Raw genomic sequence first — 25760 nt, 5'->3', positions numbered from 1 at the left:
GACACTAATGGACAATTTATCATGGCCAATCTTTGGACTGTGGGAAGAAACCAGAGCACCCGGAGGAAACCCATGCAGACACAGGGAGAACGTGCAAACTCCACACAACCAGTGGCCCAAGCTGGGAATCAAACACAAGTCCCTGACGCTGTGAGGCAGCAGTACTAATCACTGTGCCACCATGCATAACTCCCTTTTTAACAGCACTGTGGGTGTATCTACATCACTGCAGCAACCAACAAGGCAGCGCACCACCACCTTCTTGAGGGGTAATTAGGGATGGGCAATAAGTGCTGGGCCTCATCCCTTGAACAAATACCTTGCATTGTTTTACTTCGCTGGTGCAGCCCCCACCTCTTCAATGATTTGGTCTTTTCAATGAAAGATGTGTGGACTTGTGGTTAGCACTGCTGCCTCACAGCACCAAGGACCTGGGTTCGATTCCCAGCTTGGGTCACTGTCTGTGCAGAGTCTGCACATTCTCCCCATGTCTGTGTGGGTTTCCTCTAGATGCTCGATTTCAAAGAGCAAAGAAAATTACAGCACAGGAACAGGCTCTTCAGCCCTCCAAGCCAGCAATGACCATGCTGCCTGACTGACTTAACTAAAACCCCCTACCCTTCCGGGGACCATATCCCTGTATTCCCATCCCATTCACGTACTTGTTAAGACACCCCTTAAAAGTCACTATCGTATCTGCTTCCACTACTTCCTCCAGCAACGGGTTCCCGGCACCCACTACTCTCTGTGTAAAAAATCTGCCTCGTCTGCTTTAAACCTTGCCCCTCACACCTTAAACCTATGCCCCCTAGTAATTGACTATTCACTCTGTCCATGCCTCTCATAATCTTGTAAACTTCTACCAGGTCTCCTCTCAACCTCCGTTGCTCCAGTGAGAACAAACCAAGTTTCTCCAACCTCTCCTCATAGCTAATGTCCTCCATACCAGATAACATCCTGGTAAAATATTTTCTGTACCCTCTCCAAAGCCTCCACAAAATTTAACACTATATTCCAAGTGCGGCCTGACTAAAGTTCTATAAAGCTGCAACATGACTTGCCAATTTTTAAACTCAATACCCTGACTGATGAAGGCAAGCATGCCTTCTTGACTACCTTCTCCATCTGCGTTGCCACTTTCAGTGACCAGTGTACCTGTACACCCAGATCCCTTTGCCTATCAATACTCTTAAGGGCTCTGCCATTTACTGTATATTTCCTATCTGTATTAGACCTTCTACATTCCTCGCACATTTCCTCCCACATTCTTACAGACGTGCTGGTTAGGTGCATTGACCCAAACAGGCACCAGACTTTGGCGACTCGGGGAATTTCACAGTAACTTCATTGAAGTATTAATGTAAGCCTTACTAGTAACTAATAAACAAGCATTAAGCTTTGCATTTCTGTAGAATTTCAGAGGTCTACTGCTTTCTGGATGATGATACTGGATGATGATAGCAGAACTAGAGGGCACAGCCTCAAAATAAGGGGGGGCAGTTTCGATCAGAGTTGAGGAGGAACTTCTTCACTCAAAGGGTGGTGAGTCTCTGTAATTCTCTGCCCATTGAAGTGGCGGAGGCTACCTTGCTGAATATATTTAAGTCACGGGTAGATAGGTTTCTGATAGACATGGGGAGAAAGCAGGAAAGTGGAACTGATCCACTTCACATCAGCCATGATCTTATTGAATGGCGGGGCAGGCTCGAAGGGCTAGATGGCCGACTCCTGCTCCTATTTCTTATGTTCTTATGATCCAATGTCAGTTGACACAGGGTTGCAGTTTCTGTTGGTGTTCACATCACCTGTGATGTTGGGTAGAATATTTTAAGAACACGGGCAGCTACCTTAAAACTGCACATAAAACTCACATCCTTCTGAAGATGTAGATCTGATCTTGATATTTTTTCAGGTTGGATTTTCTTGGAAGTCATGTTGTGTTTGAAATGGAAACATATCGCTTTCTTCAGTGAAGAGTTGTTGCGACAGTGACTGACGCTAACTTGGGAGTTCTCTGTATACTACATGGGAAATACGCTGATGGGGGTTTTACCATGACAGGCTCACAATCTACTCATGTAAATTAGGTATCGTGTTACTGTCAACATGTCACGGTACCAAGTGTTTATACTTTGTTACGGCGTCTGTGTGTTGTCAAACTGAGCCACACAAACACCCACAAAGAGATCAAAAGAGAAAATGCTGGAAACCCTCAGCAGGTCTGGCAGCATCTGTAAGGAGAGAAAAGAGCTGATGTTTTGAGTCCAGATGACTCTTTGCCAAAACTCATATCCTTTGACAAAGGGTTGTCTGGACTTGAAACGTCAGCTCTTTTCTCTCCTTACAGATGCTGCCAGACCCGCTGAGATCTTCCAGCATTTTCTCCTTTGGGTTCCGATTCCAGCATCCACAGTAATTTGCTTTTATCCTCAAAGAGATGCTTTGTTCCCTTTGTGCCAGAAGGGACATAATGGGGTCATTTCACTCGGCTAATTACAAACAGAAAATGCTGGATAATCTCAGCAGGTCTGGCAGTGTCCATGGATGAGAGAAATGGAGTTAACCTTTCAAGTCTGCATGATTCCTCTTCAAGTGCTGCCAGACCTGCTGTGTTTTTCTAGCATTTTCTGTGTTAATTTCAGATTTCCAGTATTTCGCTCACTGCCCTGTTCTGCTACATTTTGATCAGAGTTGGAGAGAGTGGTTCATAGAATCAGCACAGAAAGAAGCCATTTGGCCCATCGAGTCTGCACCGACCACAATCCCACCCAGGCCCTACCCCCATACCCCGACATATTTACCCAATAATCCCTCTAAACTATGCAATTTTAGCATGGCCAATCAACCTAACCTGCACATCTTTGGACTGAGGGAGGAAACAGGAGCACCCGGAGGAAACCCATGCAGACACGAGGAGAATGTGCAGACTCCACACAGATGGTGACCCAAGCCAGGAATCGAACCCAGGTCCCTGGAGCTGTGAAACAGCAGTGCTAACCACTGTGCTACCGTGCCACCCTTTATTCTCTAATTGATTGCAGCACTGATGCCATATTAGGTGAACACAGTGAGCATGCCCCCTACCTCTGGAGCTCTGAGTTCAAGTCCAGTGCCTGTTGGCCATGAAGAGAGTGTTCATAATGCAGTCCCATCGGCTGACAATTTGCTCAGGAGTTTATTCCAGATAGAATTCCATAGAATCACTTCAGTGCAGAAGGAGGCCATTTGGCCCTTTTAGTCTGCTCCAGTCCTTCGACAGAGGATACCACCTTTCCCATAACCTCACGCATTTTCCCCCACTAATCCCCCTAACCTACACGTCTTGGGACACTAAGGGGCAATTTGGCATGACAAATCAACCTAACTGAACATTTTTGGACTATGGGAGGAAACTGGAGCACCCAGGGGAAACCCACGCAGACACGGGGAGAACATGTAAGCTCCACATAGACAGCGATCCAAGGCCAGAATTGAACCCGGGTCCCTGGCGCTCTGAGGCAGCAGTGCTAACTATTGTGGCACCGTGCCATTCATTCCCCAGAGGCGTGTGAAGGTACGGTTAAAAAGAAAGTGACATTTTGTGTGCTTCTGAGTCAAAATGTTGTCGGTTCAAATCCCCTTTCTGAGACTCAAGTGCAAAACAGCCTATGCTGTCATCCAGTGTGGTGCTGAGGGAGAGCTGCACCGTTGAAGGTGCAGTCATCAGATGAGCTGTCGCACTGAGGCCCTTTCTGCTCACTTGGGTGGGCGTAAAAGACCCCATAATACTATTCCGCAACGGGCCAATATCTAACCCTCAGTCGACATCTGATCTGGTTTTTACTGCTTTGCAGGAGTTTGCCCTGTGTTTCTGAAAACGGAAGTCCACTTTTGATGTCATTCAAGTTGGATTTTGACAAAATACAAAAGCCGCAACAGAAGTAAACACTATGCCTCCACTTATCAGATGATGACAGGAACACTATACCCAATGAGTAATCTGTGCGCTGTGACTGCCATTACAACCGTGACCACATTTCACAAGTATTTCATTTAATGACCTCAGTGAGGCCTGTGAGGTTGGCTTCTTGGACCTGATCCCAGCAGAGCCTTGTTTCTTTCTCACTAATATTTGTAACAACGCCAGTCCTACTATCCATTTTCCAGGCAGCGGGCGATCGGTGGGGTCGTCCATCCTGACTATCTGCCCCTCTACCGCGGCTACATTCACGACCAGCTGTCCCTGGAGAGGGGGCATGCAGTGTCCACAGGTGCAGTTGACGGTTTCCGTGCCCGCTGGGCACCGCAGGGGCTGGGCTGTGTTATAGACCCTTACAAGCACATTTTGATTTAACTTTTTAAGTTTCCTTTTGACTTTGTTTTTTGTTCGGGCTGTTCCCCCCCTTTCTTTTTTGGGGGGGGGGCTGCCCCTTTTAATTTGTCCCTAAATTAATTTGAGTTTGTTTACTTGTTTGGTATGCAAAAAGACCCACCTGATTGAGTTAGTGATCGCCTGCACTAATCTGGGAGGCTGGCCTGTGTATATAACGAGCAGCCTCAGGGTTACTGACACTCTGGATTCTGACTGTGTGCTTGGAGCCCTCTTAGGAGTAGAGACCAGTTTGTAAATAAAGGGAATCTGGGTGAAGGGACACTGGCCTCTGAGGAGGTATTTAACTACCAATCCTTTATGATCTGTTCTGCCATTGACACATTCTGACCACTCCTTCTGAATGTAATTTAAAATCTGAATGTAATTTAAATTTGTTTGCTTGGTTCGACCTGAAAGAATGACTGTTCCTTTCTCATTGTTATTTAAATTCCCTTTGTCCAATTACAGCCCCCCTCACCCCCACCCTCACAGTATAAATCTCATTTGATTTTCTTTGCCTTCATCTCTGACAAAGGGTTGTCCAGACTTGAAATGTTAGCTCTATTCTCTCTCTCTCGCCACTGATGCTGTCAGACCTGCTGAGATGTTGCTTTTGTTTTAGATTCCAGCATCAGCAGTATTTTGTCTTTACTTCCCCTCACTCCTCTTCATGGGTGGCACAGTGGTTAGCACTGCCGTCTCACAGCACCAGGGATCTGGGTTCAATTCCTGGCTTGGGTCAGTCTGTGCAGAATCTGCACTTTCTCCCCATGTCTGTGTATCTTTCCTCTGGGTGCTCCAGTTTCCTCCCACAGTCTGAAAGACATGCTGGTTGGTGTGTTGGCCATGCTAAAGTCTCCCTCAGTGTACCCAGACAGTGTGGTGACTAGGGGATTTTCACAGTAACTTCATTGCAGTGTTAATGTAAGCCTTACTAGTGACACTAATGGGCCAAATGTGGGCAATTGGGACTAGCTTAGGAGTTTTAAAAAAAGGTGGCATAGACAAGATGGGCCGAAGGGCCTGTTTCCATGATGTAAACCTCTGATTAACAAACGATTTAAACTCACTGGGCAGGATTTTCCAGTCTCACTTGCCCTGAAACCGGAAAATCCCGCCCAAGGTCAACGGACCTTTCCATAGCAGGCAGGACGGCAAAATTCCGGCCATTGGCTGTGGAGTGTTTTGGGATCTCCCAAAAAGAAGGACCCAGAAAGGCGCTATATAAATGCAAGTCTTACACTCACCGAGTCAGTATTTTTTCAGGTGAGCTGTGGACAGAGCTATAGAGGGCGCTGGCGTAGTATCTAGGAGCGAATCTTGGTCTTTGAAATAAGGAGGCTGTGATATTGTTGAAGGAGTAACGAGATTCAGAGAGCTGTGAACTGTGTGCTCCTTCAGTCCACTGGAGTCTCCCAGTCCCAGATACAGCCACTGCGCTGACTATGGAATTGCGCCTTGTACACAGCTAACCACACACCTTGTTCCTGATAAAGTGATCTGGGGAAAGAGGGAGCGAGAGAGACATAAAGAAACAAGTCGTTATTTACTGGAACCCAGCGAGGATTTTTAATTTTCTTTTTTTAAAAAAAAACACCATCTCCAAAGCAGGTAAGACATCTTCAAATGATTTACTTTAATCACTTGCTCTCTTTATAACCGTCAGACTGTCATTTTTGGAACTTTCCGAGGCGAAATCTGATTGTGTATTTGAGAATGATTTGAGGTTTATAAATTGGAATGTCATTGGGTTGCAAACCTGGACTTCCTCATGTCTTTTGCAAGCTTTCAAAACTGTGTTTTCCCCACCCTCCTCTCCCACCACCCACTGGAGAGAAATTGTTCAAAATCGCCTGGGAACACTTGAAATTGCAGCCGGAATCCCTCGGAATATTCACTTTTGCTGCTTCAGTTCTGAAGCCCTGTTTTTTTTAAAAAAAGGTAATTAAACAGCTTAAGAGTTTCCCTACTTCCAATAGGGAGCAACGCAGCCCCAAATTGGAGGGATGCTCCGTTCTAAAGGAGACCCAGAATGTTGCTCAGGTCTCTCTGAACAATGGTGTGTGTTTTAAAGGATGGATGATTGTAACCAATTCATACGTTTATCAGCGCGTTTAGTGTCACATTGTCCTGTGTGTGTGTGTGAATTGCGCTTGTGTTCTTGAAACACCATAAATACTTTTAAATTGTAGTTTCAACGTGAAAAGGTTTTTGCTGAACTGATGTGCATATCAATTTTTTAATCAAACGTCTTTTCCTTTCCTGGAGAACTGGCCAACTTTCTTTTTAAAATTGCAGGTTAATTTTACTGAGCATTTGTTTGGACACGAGAGAAGGGATCTCAAACTTTAGCCATCCCATTTATTTTTAAACCCCTCACCTTTTCTAGTGTGCGTTTGAGATCGAGAACCCCGCTAATCGTTACTGCTTTTTTGTTTGGCTGGCTAAGTGAAATTGCTACGTTCAGAATGTACAGTAGGGGAAAAAAAACATAGAAAGGGAAGCAGAATTTCTGAGCCCAACCTGTGGGTTTGAAAATGAGACTTTTTACTGAGGTGATAGTGCAGCTTTGAAACTGATGGGGCTTGTTGCTATTTCCAGGTTACAAGTTTTGAAAATTACACTTCTATATGAGCAGTGATTTTTAACACACACACAATCATTTTAATTATACACGCAGTCTGGCAAGGCGGTGTTGTTAAGCTTGTCCATTTGACACGAAGAATTTATTCTTAAGTTGCAGCAGTCAAAACAATCATACTGTTACCTGATTGATATTTGCAAGCTTGCTCATGGAGCGTTGGTTCCAAAGCAGCTCCGTTGGAGAATATCCCAACAAGCTATCGGCAGAAGTACTGCTGTGGCAGACCAGTGAAGGCATGAGATTTGTGTTAATTTCAAAAGAAATTGTAGAATTATCTCGAGACATTTAAAGATACAATTGTAGGGCTGCGGGTAAAGGCATGTGAGTGGGACAGGCTGAGCTGCTCTTGCAGAGAGCTAGCAGAAACACAATGGGCCAAATGGCCTCCTTCTGTGCTGCCAGCACTCTGATTCTGTAATTTGATATTTGTTCGTTAGTCCCTTTTATACGTTTGTAGAATAGCCATTTCTCAGATGGATGGTCGGTATTCCCACCTTGGGTGGCACAGTGGTTAGCACTGCTGTCTCACAGCCAAGACTTGGGTTCAATTCCAGCCTTGGGCGAGTGTCTGTGTGGAGTTGCATGTTCTGTGTCTGTGTGGGTTTCCTCCCACAGTTAAGGCAGCATGGTGGCATAGTGGTTAACATTGCTGCCTCACAGTGCCAGGGACCCAGGTTCACTTCCTGGCTTGGGTCACTCTGCAGTTTGCACATTCTTCCCGTGCCTGCGTGGGTTTCCTCCGGGTGCTCCAGTTTCCTCCCACAGTCCAAAGATGTGTAGGTTAGGTGGATTGGCTATGCAAAATTGCCCCTTAATGTCAGGGGGACTAGCTAGGGTAAATGCATGGGGTTATGGGGATAGGGGCTAGGTGGGATTGTGGTCGCTGCAAATGCAATGGGCTGAATGGCCTCCTGCACTGTAGGGTTCTGTGTAGGATTCTGTGAAAGATGTGCGGGTAGGTGGATTGGCCAGACTAAATTGTCCCTCAGTGTCCCAAGATGTGTAGATAAAATGGATTACTGACTCAAGTACAGCTGCTTCCCTGCTGCTATCAGACTTTTGAATGAACCTACCTTGCATTAAGTTGATCTTTCTCTACACCCTAGCTATGACTAACACTACATTCTGCACTCTCTCATTTCCTTCTCTATGAACAGTATGTTTTGGCTGTAAGTGCACAAGAAGCAATACTTTTCACTACGTTAATCGATGTGACAATAATAAATCAAATCAAAGATTAGCCGTGGTAAACGTGCGGGGTTCCAATGAAAAGGTGGGTAAGAGGCCCTGGGTAAGATACTCTGTCAGAGAGTCAGTGCAGACTTGATGGGCCGAATGGTTTCTCCCGCACCTTTTGGGTTTCTATGATGCTTGGGCAAAACAGCTGATTGATTTGAGAGGAAAAGATCTGTGTTCATTAAATAAAGTAGAGATGGAAGGAACAAGAGACAGCATGTTAATGCGTGGAATTAAGTATTAAGAATCACATCTTAGTTGCTTGAATCTGCTCTGATTCAGCCTTTAGAAACTCAGAATATCCGGAAAATAGTTAAATCTTCACACTTGCACTGAAGCAGGAAATGCTGGAAAAACCTGGCAGCTTACGTGGGACGGAGTTAATGCTCGCAGTCTAATCGAGCTGCTCAGAGTTCGCAAGCAGAATGATATGAATTCAAGATGTTTAACTCGGTTTCTCTCTCCCACAGATGCTGCCAGACCTGCTGAGTATTTCTAGCATTTCCCAACTTGATTTCAGATCTGCAGCATTTTGCTTTTAATCTGTGTAGTTAATTGAAACTTTAAAAAAATTGGCATGTTGCAAATCCGCCCCCCCCCTCCCCAAATATCATACTTCACTCTCAAACAGCTGAGATAAGGAATGAGAGGAGCTTCCTTATTCTCGAGCAGAAGATAGCAGAATAAGGTCATAAATTCAATGATTCTAAGAAAAATGGTTTTCATTAAGCAGTGACAGAAGAAGGTGGTGATTTAACCAGCGGAACGTGGGCTTTGTTTCATATAAATTGCCCAATAATCTGACACTGGACAGTTTGCGTCCGAACACTTTTTTAAATCTCTGTGCGATTCCTCATTACTTATTTTTAAAAGGAGCTGTAACTCTGTGCTGACTGAGGATTTGAAATGATGTTCCCAAAACGGTGCTGCAGGCTAAGAATCTGGTGAATGAAACGCACACCACAGGAATGTGATCAATGTGGTTGACTCCCAACTGCCATTAGGGATCTAGGGATGGGCAATAAATATGGTCCAGCCAGTGATACCCGTGTCCCACTAATGAATAAAAAGAAATCAGCGTGGAAATAGATCTCATAGTTCTGAATCAAATAACTGATGGAATTTTGGCAAGGGTTTGCATGTTTGACTTGATTTATTATTGTTACATGTATTAACATACAGCGAAAAGTATTGTTTCTTGCACGCTGTACAGTCAAAGCATAGTGTACATGGGGAGAAGGAAAGGAGAGGGTGCAAGATTTGTTGTCATATAGTGCAGCACAATGAGGCAGACTGTGTGGGGGTGGGGGGGCAGGAGGGAGGGAGAGGAGGATATCGTTGCGAGCGGATTCTTGTCTCAGATGTGTGAGCTTTGCCCTATAACATATTACTATTGACGGATAAGATTATGCCATTCTGAAGGTCTGTTCCTATGTTGGTAGTGAACCGGTATAATTTGTTAAGCATTATTAACGGGCACCGCTGGGAGAATTGTGTTTATCAGTCCATGGGTAACTTTGCAATACTGGAACAGAAATTGGAAAGCATGCAGGCTGAAAAAAAATGCTCATGTAATTTCACCCTCTTCCAGTCTGGCTAAAACTGTATCACAATACTTTATTCATAGTTTAATTTTGGGTATGACTCTTCTTAAAATGGGGATTGGATTACCCGCCCCCCTGTTGGAGTAATGTGCTGTTTAACCGTGTTCACAACACATACACTTATTTACTTCAAATCTGTCCGCAAGTTCAGGGGCTTCAGAGATATGTGGAGAGCTGAGAGTTCCCAGAACTTCCGTCCCTTCACAATTTGTTTCACATCTAAACGTCAAGTCCTTAGCCTCACAGATTACAGTGACTGCTCTAAACTGATGGCATTCTCCAACAATCGGGGAAAGTTTCAAAGGCTCAGGAATCTCCCGACGTGCTCTGTCAATGAGATGTTTCTCTTTTCTGCATTGCAACTTGCTGGAAGTGCAAACCTCCAGGATCCCAGGTTCAATTCTGGCAACTGTCAGTATGGAGTTTGCACCTTCTCCCCATGTCTGCATGGGTTTCCTTACACAGTCCAAAGGTGTGCAGGTTAGGTTGATTGACCATGCTAAGTTGCCCCTTAGTGTCAGGGGGACTAGCAGGGTAAATGTGTGGAATTACAGGGATAGGGACAGGATAGGATTGTTATCAGTGCAGGCTTGATTGACTGAATGGCCTCCTGCACTGTAGGGATTCTGTGATAGTGGGGTGATGTGGGCAATGGAGCACTTGGGATCTTACTGGACAGGACTAACTAGTGTATCTCCTTAACCAATCAGACTTGAAGATTGAAGAAGAAATAGAAAGGCAGCAAGAAAAAGATGAATTAATAATTAACTCAGGTGCAGAAAAAGAAACGGGTGGGGGGGGGGGAAGGAGATTGTTCCATCTATTCTTTTTCTCTCTTTATCCAATGGTACGAGAAAAGGAGAAAATAGAAAGTTGACATAATTAGAAATCTCTAACACTTCATGACATAGAGGAATGAGAGCGAACGACCTGAATTGTTCCTTTTCTGGGTTGCCAGGCATTGCATTAGCAATTACCATGTCATTTACACTACTAAATTCTCACCTTGGCTTTCTACATAGCCTACGGTGATAAATGATGGGGGGGACGAGGCAGGGTTAAGGACTTGATGTGAAGCAAATTGTGAAGGGATGGAAGCAAGTTCTGGGCATTAGCAACTCTCCATTTCCTCTTACGCCTGTGAACTTGCTGATGGATTTGAAATGAATAAAGGTGTGTGGTTAATGCGCTGTTACTTTTCCCAACAACATTTGACTGAATATTTGGTTTAAATGATGTTAGCTTTTTGTTGCTTCGGATTTGCTCTATCATTACTTTCAGTTAACAAGCCTGGATTCGGTGTTCTTCTGTAGCATGCCTTTGCCATGTCCCATATTTGGCTTACACCTTTTCAAGGAACATTTTAACCCCCAGATCTTCCCCATGGATGCTGCTGCATAGGAATTTTCCATGATTCCATCCCTTAATACTCCATGTAACGTACCTGAGAAATACCATGTTAGCACTTTGACACAGTATAATCTTTCAAACTCTGTCTGCTAGCGGTTGGGATTTTGGGTTATTTGGATTCTTGGCCAGAGAATACATTTTTAAAAAAAGTCAGGAAATGAAATGAAGCAAGATATTTTCACTGAATAGGGAGGCCAAAGTTAAAGTTTATTGATTAGTGTCACAAGTAGGCTCACGTTAACACTGATGTGAAGTTGCTGGCATTGGACTGGGTGGGCACAGTAAGAAATCTCACAACACCAGGTTAAAGTCCAACAGGTTTATTTGGAATCACGAGCTTTCGGAGCACTGCCCTTCATCTGGATAAAATGCTCTGAAAGCTCATGATTCCAAATAAACCTGTTGGATTTTAACCTGGTGTTGTGAGCCGCCTTACTGTGCACATTAACACTACAATGAAGTTACTGTGAAAATCTCCTAGCCGCCACGCTCTGGCACCTGCTCGGGTACACTGAGGGAGAATTTAGCACCTTTCCAACATATGGGAAGAAACCCACACGGACACCGGTAGACTCATCGAACCTGGGTCCCTGACGTTGAGAGGCAGCAGCACTAACCACTGTCACTGTTGCCCCAATTCACAATAGAGCACGCAAATCACAAACAAAACTTAAAACATCAAATTAAAATGTGATTCAGAGGGTTCGATAAGGCACTTGGGTTCCTGCAGTGTCCAGTGAGCACAGAAGGCCTTGATGGTTCAATTGTATTATGATGCTCAAACTGAGTGACTAACAAGAGAGAGCTAAAGAGACTGTGGTGGGACTGTATACACTGTAGTCATTATGAAAGTTTGTTATCCTCCTGGCAGGTGATAATAGGCTGTATTTGATAGGTGAATGGAACCTATTAATGCCCCATTGTGCTAACACAATGTAGTGTGTTTTTGTACCTTCAATGCATATTCCTTCAACTCCTATTGTCACTGTTAGGATTTAAAACCATTTAAGCTACTGAACCATAATCGCATCCTGGGTATCTTGCCATATAACAATCAATTAAGTTATGAAATAAAATGCCTGGGAATGATTATAAGGCTGTGATGTAATTGAGTTGATCTGCTCACTATCATTAGAACTGCTTAACAAAATTACTACATTGTAGCTCAGTGCTGGCCATTTACTCCTCAGTGTACAGTTACAACAATGGTGACTTGATTGCTTCTTGTTACCTTTGCTGGGAGACACAAGCATGGTTCTTCAATTTGGAAATTAATTCTTATTTTCCATTTTTTTTGCATTCGTGTTTCAAAAAGAGAGCGAAAAAAGCCAACTTAAATCCTCATGGAATTTGATATTTGCAATCCCGGGCATCCTCTCTCCCACCTTCTTCCATCAGGAAAAAAAGTACAAAAGTCACCCATCAACCGATTCAAGAACAGCTTCTTCCCTGCTGCTGTCAGACTTTTGAATGGACTTATTTTGCATTAAGTTGATCTTTCTCTACACCCTAGCTATGACTGTAATACTACATTCTATACCTTGTTGTTTCTTTCTCTCCTAGTATTCTATGAACAGTATGCTTTGTCTATATAGTGCGCAAGAAACAATATTTGAATACAGTGAAAATAATAAATCAAATCACAATGTAGTGAAAGTGTCTGATCGGAGCGATTGGGAAAGTCTTTTTCACAATTGTAATCTGCCCAATTAAGCCCATTCTCTGTGATACTAATGTGGACAAGGATATGCACTGGGGTTGGCAGGGGGTGGGTGGGGGGTGGGTGGCTGTGGGGAGAAGTTGGAGGATCTTTGTGAACTTGTTCCTGGGGCTGGCCAAACTTGCTTCAGTAAGAAGTCTCACGACACCAGGTTTAAGTCTGACCAGTTTGTTTGATTGTAATCCCACAAGCTTTTGGAAATGGTGCTCCTTCATCAGGTGTGTGGAACTGTTTTTGAGTACATGGCTACATTCAAAGAATCCATAGCATCCCTACAGTGCAGAAGGAGGTCATTCAGACCATTGAGTCTGCACTGACCACAATCCCATCCAGGCCCTATTCTCATAACTCCACGTATTTACCCTGCTAATTCCCCTGACATGAGGGTCAATTTAGCATGGCCAATCAACCTAACCACACATTCTTCCCACAGTCCAAAAAACCCTTGCAGACATGAGGAGAATGTGCAAACTCCACACAGACAGTGACCCAAGCCAAGAATTGAACCTGGGTCCCTGGTGCCATGAGGCAGCAGTGTTAATCACTGTGCCGTCCATTCACAAGTGGGTATACCTGAAGAGGGAATATGTAGTGTCCACTGGCACTCTGGAGACTTTCTGTGTGCATTGGGCACTGCAAGGACTGGGAGATATTATCCACCCTGTTAATCACCTTTTTAGTTTGATGTTTAAGTTTAATTTATATTTGTTTAAGGAATTTTCCCTTTAAAAGGGTTGCTGCTTTTTAGATTGTCTCAGTTTATCTCGCTTTTGAGTGACCAATTGATGTGACCAAACTCTGCTATCAAAGGTGATGTTGGGATTAATGGCGCTCCCTATAAATTGTGTGCAAATTAAGGTGAGGGGCAAGGGTATCAAATGGTGGCCCTGTTCTCCCAAGTTCCAGATACCCTATTTTTCCCCTCAACATCATCACTGAGCAATTTGCTGAGAAGAAATATGTTGGGCTGAAGTTGCAGCTTCAAGTTGAATTAAAGATGCTACGTAGGTGCCTGTCGCTGACCCTGTAAAATTACAGATATAATGATTTCTTCATCTCTGAACCTATAATGTTCTAGAGATTCACAATAGGGCAATGTGTCTAAGTAGGTCAAGGGAAGCAGGAGCAGTGGAATTGCATTGTGTTGTGCCGAAGCATTTTCTTTCGCTGCATCTTGGTGGATTCTTCACTTCTTTGTGTGTCTCTCCAGGCACTGAATCTTCACGCTGGCTTCATGACTCGCTGTAGTTGATGGATAGTCTTGTCGCTTTAGTGAATGAGAGTTCAGTAAGGAGACCCAGTTGTTTGTGGTCTGGGCTGGTGTTACCTCGCGTATGATTTAAGTCTAGATTTGCAGATCCAATATTCTACAGGAGGGCCGCTTGTGGGAGGGGGATGCAGATGGGCTGAATGTCTTCCACCTGTCCTGTCGACAAATAACCAAATCAGGAATCTAGGGGCATGGGTTTAGCTGCCGTTTGTGCCTTGCCCCCACTGCAGCAAAGTGGGAGAATTTGGCGGCCAGCCAAATCTGTTTATTGCAGCGGGATGGGAAAATCCTGCCGGTGTGAACAGTGGCTGAGGTCCTTGGATGATGGTGTGGAAATTGGCTCAAAGATAGAAGTTGCGATATTTGAGGCTTATCTCATGCCCATTGAGAGGGTTTTGGGTGGTTACTTGTGTTCTACTCTGGAAAGCTCCTTCCTGAAGAATGCTACTGGATACAACCTTTGCTCCATCTTATACTTATTTACACAGTGAAACATTGCAGGCATACGCCTCCTAACTCAATCACACCATGGCTCGAATAAAGTGTGCTGAAGTGAAACTCCAGTTAATGTCCACCGTCCGCATACAATTCAACACAACTGATGTATAACTAGTACTGGGCACTCCAGGAGAGGAGCTGGATTAGTAAAAGGAAAGATAAAAGATACATTTTTTTCATAGAAATATTGTCAAGATCCTTTTTGGTGAATAAACTTTAAAAAACTAGGTCAGCAAAACCAATTATGTTTATGAAGGCTGCTCTTCATAAAAGGAATAAAATTTCAAATTTATTTATTGGTATCACAAGTAGGCTTGTATTAACACTGCAATTAAGTTACTGTGAAAATCCCCTAGTCACCACACTCCGGTGCCTGTTTGGGTTACACTCGGGGAGAATTTAGCATGGTCAATGCACCTAACCAGCACATCTTTTGGACTGTGGGAGGAAACCCATGCAGGCACTGGGAGAATGTGCAGACTTGCACAGACAGTGACCCAAGCTGGGAATCGAACCAGATCCCTAATGCTGTGAGGCAGCTGTGCTAACCACTGTACCATACACCTGAATTGAACTTAGATACCAGGTAAAAACTTTTTAAGAAGTCGTGCCTAACCATTCGAAAAACCTTTTTAGTTTGCTCCTACGCGAATGCAGCATTGTCCGAGGTTTTCCTTGCACAGAATTCCTGTTTGTTGTTTTCCCAAATGAGTGCTGATTTTTGACAGTGAGGGTGCATCACTGGGCCAGTAAGTAATTCATTGGCATGCAAACCGCAGTATCCATTGATATGAATTCCAACCTTGAAGCTCGATGCTTGTCTTCCGTGGATGGTTGAAGGATTTATGACCACAAAAATCTGGACCATCCACACCGAGCACTTTAAAGCTTGAAGTTTATTTGTTAGTGTCACAAGTAAGACTTATGTTAACACTGCAATGAAGTTACTGTGAAATTCCCCTAGTTGCCACACTCCAGCGCCTGTTTGGGTCAATGCACCTAACCACGTTTTTCGGACTGCGGGAGGAAGCCGGAGCACCCGGAGGAAACTCGCGCAGACGTGGGGAGACACCACGTGGACAGTGACCCAAGCTGGGAATTGAACCTGGGTCCCTGGTGCAGCGCTTACACTTTGGCATCTGCCGTGTCTCCCGCTGGAATTCCGAGTATCAATTTGGGAAGCTTGGAGATATTGTGGGATCAGGGATTGGAGCCTAATCTCGCAGGTGACCAGTAAAACACTGATCTCTTGTTGTTAGAGGGCTGGGTACAGATAGGAGTTTATCAGACTCAGTAGATGGATTATGCAGAATGTTCAATTGCGATTAACATAAGATTGTCGTCTGAGATCATTTGAATGAAGCAACTTGAACTGCGAGTTTAATTCTAAACAACACAGCGAATATAAACATGCTGATCGTGATTAATTATCGAGCCTCCCACTGTTACAATGATCAAATCAAACACAGTCATGATACAATTTGCAATACAATTTCTAAGGATTGTCCTTTTATGATTGTAATCAATCATGATAGCATTTGACATTTCATTGTGAGTGTTCATAGTCTTAGGGTGTGCGGGTTCATGATTAATCAGAATTACTTATTAATTTATGTTGAGTTGGGCCAGATCTCATTGTGCAATGCCCTAGGGTTAGGAGTAAGGACACAGAGGTGGTGATAGTCGACAGGTTATTAATCCTGATTCTGAAGCTAGCTCGATGGACTTGCTCTGCTTCGGTTAGACACAAATGGGACATCAATCACCGTGCTTTGTGCCTGTTAACACAATACTTTTAATTGTGCGATGTGTCTCTGAATACTTGCAGCCGAGGGAAAACATCGCAGGGAGGACAGCTGTTAGGTCCTGCAGTGTCTGGATCAGATGTGTATTGTGTATTCACCATCATTATTCAAGGAGCTAATGAAACATTGCCCCCACCCCGATTTGTGAGGGCCCTTTTGAAAATCCCAGTGTCCCCGGCCAATGCAAGATGGCCACCGATAGCTTTCTGCTATTTTCATTTATTCATTCGTGGGACATGGGTGTCGCTGGCTGGCCCGCATTTATTGCCCATCCCTCGTTGCCCTTGAGAAGGTGGTGGTGAGATGCTTTCTTGAATCGCTGCAGTCCACATGCTGTGGGTTGACCCACAATGCCGTTAGGGAGGGAATTCCAGGATTTTTATTCAGTGGCAGCGAAGGAATGGCGATATATTTTCAAGATGTGAAGATGCCAGTGTTGGAATGAGGTAAACACTAAGAAGTCTCAACAGAAAACCTGTTGGACTTTAACCTGATGTTGTCAGACTTTTTATGATATATTTCCAAGTCGGGGTGGTGAGTGGCTTGGAGGGGAACTTGCAGGTGGTGGTATATCTGCTGCCCTTGTCCTTCTAGATGGAAGTATTTGTGGGTTTGGAAGGTGCTGCCTAAGGATCTTTGGTGAATTGCTGCAGTGCATCTTGTAGATAGTACACACTGCTACTGAGTGTCAGTAATGGGGGGGCATGGATGTTTGTAGATGTGGTGCCAATCAAATAGGCTGCTTTGTCCTGGATAGTGTCAAGCTTCTTAAGTGTTGTTGGAGCTGCAGCCATCCAGGCAAGTGAGGAGTATTCCGTCACACTCCTGATTGTGCCTTGTTGATGCTGGACAGGCTTTGGGGAGTCAGGAGGTGAGTTACTTGACGCAATTTTCCTAGTGTCTGCCCTACGCTTGTAGCCACTGTTTGTGGCGAATCCAGTTGAGTTTCTAGTCAATGATGACCCCAAGGATGTTGGCACGGTCATTTGACTGCGCATGCACAGAATCCTTGGTTGCCGTGCGCAGAATGCTATCCCATCAGCTGCAGGAGACACCGTGCCAGCTGAAAGCCAATCACCCAGTTACAGAGCGCTGTTGCGGATGGGGTAATTGGGATCCAGCTTCCCTTCTGGGGAAGGGGAGGTGCTTCTGGTCCACTCAGTGTGGGCCTCGATACTGCTCGTAGCTCCGGGGCTGGTTCCCTCTAGCACAGCACATTTAGGAAGCAATATGTCTGCGCAGGAAGTGGAATAGAGTTTGAGGAGGCGATTTTGCCATTTTGATTCTCAGTGCTGAATCTGGGCCTGATTCAGATCCGCCTTGGAAACCTGCCCTCAGGTGCCCCCCCCTACGCATTCAGCCTGAAAACAAAGTCGCGAGTCTGAATCGTGCTGTGGGTGGGGCTTATCGTGCCCAAAACAGACATACTCGACAAAGGTCATGCGGGCACGTGCGGTGGTAAAGGAGAAATGCCCCTAAGATTGGGCGTCCAGCTCATTAAGTCAGTTTAAATGCATGCAAATGCATTTAAATTGACCTCGTGCCCATTTCAGGCGTAGTTCGGATTGTGGCCATTTTCGGGCCAAGTGGGAATCTGCGGACGTGGCCGCGGATCGCACTATTCGCCTCTCGCCCGAAAACGAGCGCAATGCAATGGTAAAATCAGGCCCTGAATTACACACCGTCCCTTCCACGTGACTGACATTGGCTGCTGTGATGGGATGGTTTTGGATGAAAGGTGCCTTCTCAAAGGAAGGGGGTGGGGAACATAGAACATTACAGCGCAGTACAGGCCCTTCGGCCCTCGATGGTTCCACTGGTCAGCGCAACAATCTAATGACCCTTAACCTAAACTATTCCAATGTTATCCACGTGCCTATCCACTGACCATTTGAACACCCTTAAAGTTGGTGAGTCCACAACTACTACAGGCAGGGCATTCCACGCCCTTACTCCCCTCTGAGTAAAGAACCCACCTCTGACATCCGTCCTATAATTACCACCCCTTAATTTACAGTTATGACCCCTCGTGTCACCATCTGAGGAAAAAGGCTCTCACTGTCCACCCTATCTAACCCTCTGATCATCTTGTATGCCTCAATTAGGTCACCTCTCAACCTTCTTTCTAACGAAAACAACCTCAAGTCCCTCAGCCTTTCCTCATAAGACCTTCCCACCATACCAGGCAACATCCTGGTAAACCTCCTCTGGAAAGGAAGGGAGGAAATGGAAGAAAAATTGAGGAAATTAAATGAGAGAGAGAAATCTGTGGGACCCTGGAGATGTTCAGTTACCCTTGCCACCTGCCAATCGAAGGATTTCCAGGCTGGCCTTCCTTTTTGGAAGGCATCTTCTTGGCCAATCAGTACTGGGGGTGAGAATCTGGGCTGGAATTCTCCCCTAGAAAATCCCAAGTGTCGAATTCACATAAAAACTGGAGTAAATCCTAGTGTTTTCTCAGTGGGATTTTCAAAATGAATCCCCTACACTCAGAGCACGTTAGCATGCTGAACGGGTCCCTGCTTCCCTAACTGCATTGTGGGTGTACCTACACGGTGTGGAGATGCTGGGGTAAGCACAGCAAGAAGTCTCTCAACACCAGGTTAAAGTCCAAATAAACCCTTAACCTGGTGGTGTGAGAGTTCTTACTGTGGTGTACCTACACCACATGGATTGCAACAGTTCAAGAAGGCAGCTCACCACCACCTTCTCAAGAGCTATTAGGGATGGTCAATAAATGCTGGTCTCGTCAGCAACACCCACATTCTGTGGGAGCATAAAGTAAGCAGATATTAATGAAAATTACCTCCATTGACCAGGGCTGTGCTGTTCAGCATACCTGTGCAGATTTAGTTCCAGACACTGTACCCCATATCAGGTCAGAGAAGGGGGGCAGTGGGCCAAGTAACACTGAAATGGGGAGGATGGCAAATCATTAATTCTGTTCCTAAAATAACCAGAAATCATAAAGTGCATTAACATGGGCAAACAATAAATTGAATTAGGAAAGTAATTTACAGCAAAATATGATGAGTGCTTAATGCTGACATGCACTAATTGATGAGTCACAGTTATTTAATAACTAACTGCGATAGTGTAATTTGAACAATAAAATTAAAACCATTGGTCATTACTGTGCAATAATGGAAAGCAGATGAAGGCATTTTTTAGGTTTACAGTCTTAATCATTTTTTTGACAAAGAAATAGCACATCAGTTGCTGATTGTATTATTAACCTCCCATTAATACATGACAGTCTTTCATTGATTTTGTTACCCTGTGTGTGCATTCAAAGCATCCTCACTGGCTGCCTGATCATTTCGATTGCAACAATCATCAGATCTTTGTGTTAACTTGAACACTTTTTTTTTGCATTTTTAACCTCTTGAGGGAAACCACGTTGGTCGACAGTTTAACCCTAAGCCAAAATTTTGTCTGATTTTTCAAGAAGGAACTGGATATCGTTCTTGGGGTTGAAGGGATTACTGGGGGGGGGGGTCAGATGTTGAATTCGGTGATCAGCCATGATCAAAATGAACGGCAGAGCAGACTCGAAGGGTCGAACAGCCTACTCCTGCTTTTAGTTTCTATGTTTCTAAGTAGAAAAAAAGAGAACCCACGTAGAGAGAAGATAGAATATGAAAGTGTACAGTTTTGGTCTCCTTAAGAAAGGATCATAGAATCCCTACAGTGCAGAAGGAGGCCATTCAGCCCATCAAGTCTGCACTGACTCTCCAACAGTGTATCTCGTCCAGGCCAACCCCACATATTTACACCACCTTAACACCCAACTTGGGACACAGAGACAACTTATCATGGTCAATCCATCTAATCTGCACACCTTTTGGACTGAGACTCTGACACTGTGCAAACATGCAATCCCCACACAGACAGTCATCCAAGATCAGGATTGAACCTGTGAGACAGCAGTGCTAACCACTGTGCCACCCACGTATGACAGACCTACGATGGAAGCAGTTCAAAGACTGTGTGCACGAGTGATGGAGGGGTTGTCCTATGTGGAAAGGTTGGGCTTATACTCCCTGGACTTTCGTTAGAAAAATGAGGCGATCTTCTCAAAACATACAGGATCCTTAGAGTGATTGACAGGATAGATATTGAATGGATGTTCCCCCTTCATCAGGGCATCTAAAACTTGGGCGGGGGGGCATAGTTTTGAAATAAGAGAACTCCCATTTTCAAACAAAGTTGAGGAGAAACTTCTGAGGATTGTTAGTGCTAGATATTCTCTTCTCCCAAAGAGCATTCAATACTGGGCAATCGAGGCTGAGCTAGATTTTTGACACAAATTGAGAGTTATGGGGACTGGCAAGAAAGTGGAGTTAAGGCTGCAATCAGATCATTCTTACTGAATGACGGAGCTGGCTCGAGGGGGCGAATGGCCTATTGCTCCTATTTCATACGTAACAAGCAAAAGGCATAAAAAGTAGATTGTAAATAGCGCTACAGGAGTGTAAGCAGGGAGTGTTTAGCCAAAGGTCCCTGAGACATAGGGGCAAGAGAAATTATAATGGGGAACAAGGAAATGGCAGAGACATTACAGAAATCTGTCCTCATGTTGGATGTCTCAGATCCTGAGGAACCAAGGAGCTAAAGAAACGAATGCTAATGGAGAAATTAATGAAATTAAAAGCTTAAAAGCCAGCGAGGTCTGATGGCTTACATTTTGGGTGTTTCAGATGGGGTTGGCTACAGAGATAGTGGGTACATTTCTTTTAATCCCCCAGAATTCACCTCGCTTCTAAAACGGTCATGGAAAGTCAAAATCATAGGGCATTTTTTTAAGAATCCTAGGATCCTTAGGTGTAGAAGGAGGCCATTTGGCCCATCGAGCCTACACCAACAACAATCTTGTCCAGCTCTATCCCAATAACTCTGCACATTTACTCCACTAATCCCCTCTCTCTCGGCCTTGTGTGCTCATGTTCTCTCTCGGCTTCACTCTCTCTCTCCTACTTGCTGTCTGTCTGTCTCTCTCTCCTCCCTCTCTATCTCCCTCTTTGTCTCTCTCTCTATCTAGTCCTCGCTTGTGCATGCTCTCTCTCCCTTGGCCTCGCTTGCGCTCTCTCTCTCTTTCTCTCTGTCTCGCGCTCTCTCTCTATGCGAGAATAACTTGCAAAGTGTGTGATTAAAAATGAAGTGTTAAACGACATGAGCGATAGTCAGTGAAATGATTAAATGATTGGAATGGAAGTAGAGAAGTGTATTCTCCTGCTGCGGTTTGCTGCTGAGATGAGGCTGGAAATCAGCATTGAAACTGCCCCGATTCTGGGGCAGACAAGATGATCTTTATTGTGACAGACTCCTGCCTCAGCCAGATCCCTTGAATCCTGTGTCTGTGGTGTCAAAACATCTAACTTTGCCAAAACTCTTGTGGCTTTGAAGATTACTTCTGGTAAGATTTTTCTGTAGAAGTGATGAATAGATTTTTTTTTTGGACAGGCAACATTTGCAGTCTCCATTGCCAACATATTCCGGAGCCTGGTTTATCGCACCCTCAGTGTGACAGTGCTGATCACAGCTGGGTTAAACAAAAGCATTCGCAGGAGTCAGGAATACAGTTTGGATGTAAATAGGCTGCTGGGTTGTGAGAGAAGGTGATGATTTCACAGGCAATCTGAATCTGATGGAATCACAATCTAAATTTAGCAGTGGCAGAATAAGTAATAATGTGTCTGAAATATGCTGCTTCCTGCAGCTGTGACAAATTGGAAAGTATTTGATTTTTATTTTTGCTTTTGTTTATAACCTCCAGTGTACGAGGCGTGACACGTATTGATATGGATTTTATTTATCCACTCAGTTGTTTTTGGGAACTCTCCAAGCATGGCTGTATTGTTCCAGCTGCGTGAAATACATCCTTAGCCTGCTGGCGGCTTGCTTGATCACTCGGCATTCGTTTTAGCATTGTTGGCCTTCATTGGTCAGGTTTCTGACATGTTGTTGTGTATTGAAAATTGTAATGTGCATTCTGCTTGAGGCTACTGCATGCACATGTACCAGCAGAGGGAGTCTGCTAGGAAGAGAATAAAGGATCCATGTTTAGCACCTGTGCCATTCTAATTCCAAACAACATTGCCGAATGTACAATTGTTTCGGTCCCCAAAACTTCACATACATACATTGTTATGCAAATTGAAAGGGTGCTCATGGTATTTGAATAGCTGTCCCTTATGCTTCAGGTCCAAAGATATTGGGGAACTTGTTCTAGCAGCTCTTGCCTGGAATCTAATACACAACTGCAGGAAGATATTTATTGTGCGCGTGTGTGCATGTCTGTCAATTTAGCATGGCCAAAGGGCCTAACCTGCACAGCTTTGGAGTGTGGGAGGAAACTGGAGAACCCACAGGAAACCCATGCAGACATGGGGAGAACATGCAGACTCCACACAAGTCACCTGAGGCCAGAATTGAACCCCACCTCTCTGGCACTGAGGTATCAGTACTGACCACCGTGCTGCCCTCGTAATGTGTAAATTGGAAAACTGTAAATGCAACACCTCTGTTTAAGAAAGGTGGGAGACACAGTTCAAGTGGATAAAGGAAAACCAGTAGATGTGGTGTATTTGGATTTCCAAAGGTATTGAATAAGGTGCTGTATCAAAGGTTAATGCACAAGGCAAGAGCTTAAGGAGTTGGAAGTGTTGGAATGGATAGGGGATTGCTTAATTAACAGGGGACGAGTTGAGATAAATCAGTTTTAGGATGGCAAACTGTAACTAGTGGAGTGCCACAGGGATCAGTGCTGAGACCATAACTGGTTATGATCTGTATTAACGGCTTGGATGAGGGGACCAATTATCGTATGATTGCTGATGATTCAAATATGTAGGAAAGTAGGTTGTGAGGAGGATACAAAGAATCTGCAGATGAATATAGATAGGTACAGTGAGTGGACAGAGTGTTGGAAGATGGAGGGAAAATGTGAGATTGCCCACAACTTGGAAGGAAGATTAGAAAAGCGGAATGTTATTTAATTGGAGAGAGACCGTGGAATGCTAGAGTAGAGGGATCTGGGTATCCTTGTTCTTGAATCTCAAAAAAGCTAGCATGATGACATGGCAAGTAACTAGGAAGGCAAATGGAATACTGGCCTTTTATGAGGAGGAGGGTGGGAGTATAACAATCAGGAAGTCCTGTCACAGCTGTACTGGACATTGAGACCTCATCCAGAGTACTGTGTACAGTTCTGGTCTCAATTAAGGTGAGATCTACTTATGTTGGAGGCTGTTCAGGGAGGGTTCACTGGGTTGATTCCAGGACTAAAGGGGTTACCTCATGAGGAAAGGTTGGGCAGATCGGGCCTATACTCATTGGAGTTGGAAGAATGAGAGAGGTGATCTTACTGAACACATGATTCTGAGGAGACAAGACGGTAGAAGCTGAGAGGATGTTTCCCCTTGTGGGGGAATCCAGAATTATGGGGCACAGTTTCAAAATAATTCAACTCCCATTTGAGGATGAGGAGGAATCTATGCTACCGGAAGGATGTGGAGGCTTTGAAGAGGTTACAGCAAAGGTTTATCAGGAAGTTGTCTGGTTTGGAGAGGAGAAATAGGATAAACTTGGGTTGTTTTCACTTGAATGTTGGAGGTGGAGGGGCAATCTGATAAAAGTTTACAAAGATGCTGAGAGGTGTGGACAGAATGAATAGTCAGAGTCTCTTCCCCAGTTACGAGGGGACGTAGATAAAAAGGAAAAATTTAAAGGAGACGTGAGAGGCAAGGTTTTTTACACTGAGGGTGGTAAGTGTTGGAACGTGCTGCCAGAGGGGATGGGAGAAGCAGATACAACGGCAATGTTTGAGAGATCTCGACAGATAAGTGATTAGGCCGGGAATAGAGGCTGCGTAGAGGCAAAAGATCTTTAGTTCAGAAAGGTGTTGTGTGTCGGCACAGGCTTGGTGGGCCGAAGGGCCTTTTCCTGTGCTGAACTGTTTCTTTGTTTTCTCAGAGGGTCGTTAGTTTTTGGAATTCTCTTCCTCGGAGAGCAATGGAGGCTGAATCATTGAATATGTTCAATGTTGAGCCAGACTGATTTTTTTTTTCTTGGTCAAGGGAGTTGTGGGGAAAGTGGAGTTTAGTACCCTACTGGATCAGCCCCAAATTTATCCGACCAGCGGGTTAGCAGTCTCGTGAATCACGTGGTCTCCCCTATTCCCATTTCTTCTGATTCCAGCTGATTGTGAGGCTGGCTGTTAGTTTCAATGGCCCAGAACATCTGCTCCCGAGGGGGTTGCATCTCGGATTTATTCCAGAAGATGCAGTGGGAGACTCCCCTCTCCCACCACATAAAGTATGGGAATTGCCCAGGAGGTTTGAGCTTTTGATGGCTGCCCTACACCTAGATCCATTCTTTCCAATTTCAATCCCTCTTTTACTACCCCCAACACCATTCCACCACCCCCGCCCCCTCACACAGTTACCTTACACATTTGCCCCTCCCTGGCATCTGAAGGTGTCCAGGACTTTTTAACATTACCGGGTTCATGGCAGTTAGTGGCCATTAAAAAGGGCACTTGGCTTCACTCCCGCTGACAACACAGCCCTCCACTAGGAGGGGCCATTTCTCAGCAGAACCAGGTTGGAAGATGAGGCGAAAAGTATACGGTTCCTGCCCTGTGTGAAGAGAGGGAATGGCAATCTGCCGGTGATCGCCCCTCCATGGAGGTTCAGGCCCACCAATGAGGCCTCCTCCTGAGTAAATATCTCATCAGTCACTCTACTCGTCAACTCATTGTATCATTCAGTCTGCACGTCCCTTCATTGTGACTGCCTTGTGACTGTTAAGGGGCGTCTTGACAAATACATGAATAGGATGGAAAAAAGGGATATGGACCCAGGAAGGGTAGGGGGGGGGTTTTAGTTGAGTCGGGCAGCATAGTCAGTGCAGACTTGGAGGGCCGGAGGGCCTGTTCCTGTGCTGTAATTTTTCTTCTGTTTTCTTTATTCGCCATTGAGCAGACTTCGATCAGGAACATTGAGGCAACCACAGAGGGGAGACAGTTGAACGTGTGCAAGGTTTGCTGAGCGATCAGTCAGGGAGTGATGTCCAGCTCCGATCTCTTGTTGTCACATTATTGTCACTGGGAGACTAAAGGCCCTCTCACCGAGAAAAGGTGATCATTCATTTTCAGCTCTAAATCTTAAATTGATTCACCACACCTCCAGTTTTGAAGGAATGATCTGATTGGACCCGAGA

The 25760-nt window shown here is 44.7% G+C and overlaps 1 protein-coding gene across 1 annotated transcript in view; it reads left to right on the top strand.

Moving 5' to 3' along the window:
* The first annotated feature begins 5771 nt into the window (after positions 1 to 5771).
* The window catches only part of cpne4b (copine IVb), a 308216-nt gene continuing 288227 nt past the window's right edge, over positions 5772 to 25760 (top strand). The window contains exon 1 of the mRNA XM_080215148.1: positions 5772 to 5962. The gene's annotated coding sequence lies outside the window, so the exon portion shown is untranslated. The remainder of the gene's footprint in view (positions 5963 to 25760) is intronic.

This window comes from Carcharhinus amblyrhynchos, chromosome 2 (genome assembly GCF_965287045.1).
Source record: "Carcharhinus amblyrhynchos chromosome 2, sCarAmb.v2.hapA, whole genome shotgun sequence".
NCBI classification, from domain to species: Eukaryota; Metazoa; Chordata; class Chondrichthyes; order Carcharhiniformes; family Carcharhinidae; genus Carcharhinus; species Carcharhinus amblyrhynchos.
Note: the sequence above shows the minus strand (reverse complement) of the source record. Positions and strands in the feature narration are given on the sequence as shown.